Below are 249 nucleotides of genomic sequence, written 5' to 3' on the forward strand. Positions count from 1 at the left end.
ATTTTGATCAAAGGTTGGACCAAGTCCTCACAGTCATATGTGAAGAAGGCGCCCAATGGAAGAGAGATTCAAGAGGGAAGCCGGTTCAACTGAGAAGGCATGACCTCAAACCCGTGGCTAGAGGATGGTTGGAGTTTATCCAACGCTCAATCATTCCCACTAGCAACTAGTCCGAAGTTACTATAGACCGGGCTATCATGATTCATAGCATCATGATTGGAGAAGAAATAGAAGTTCATGAGGTGATAT

The sequence above is a fragment of the Arachis duranensis genome, chromosome 6 (genome assembly GCF_000817695.3).
Source record: "Arachis duranensis cultivar V14167 chromosome 6, aradu.V14167.gnm2.J7QH, whole genome shotgun sequence".
In the NCBI taxonomy this organism is placed as follows: Eukaryota; Viridiplantae; Streptophyta; class Magnoliopsida; order Fabales; family Fabaceae; genus Arachis; species Arachis duranensis.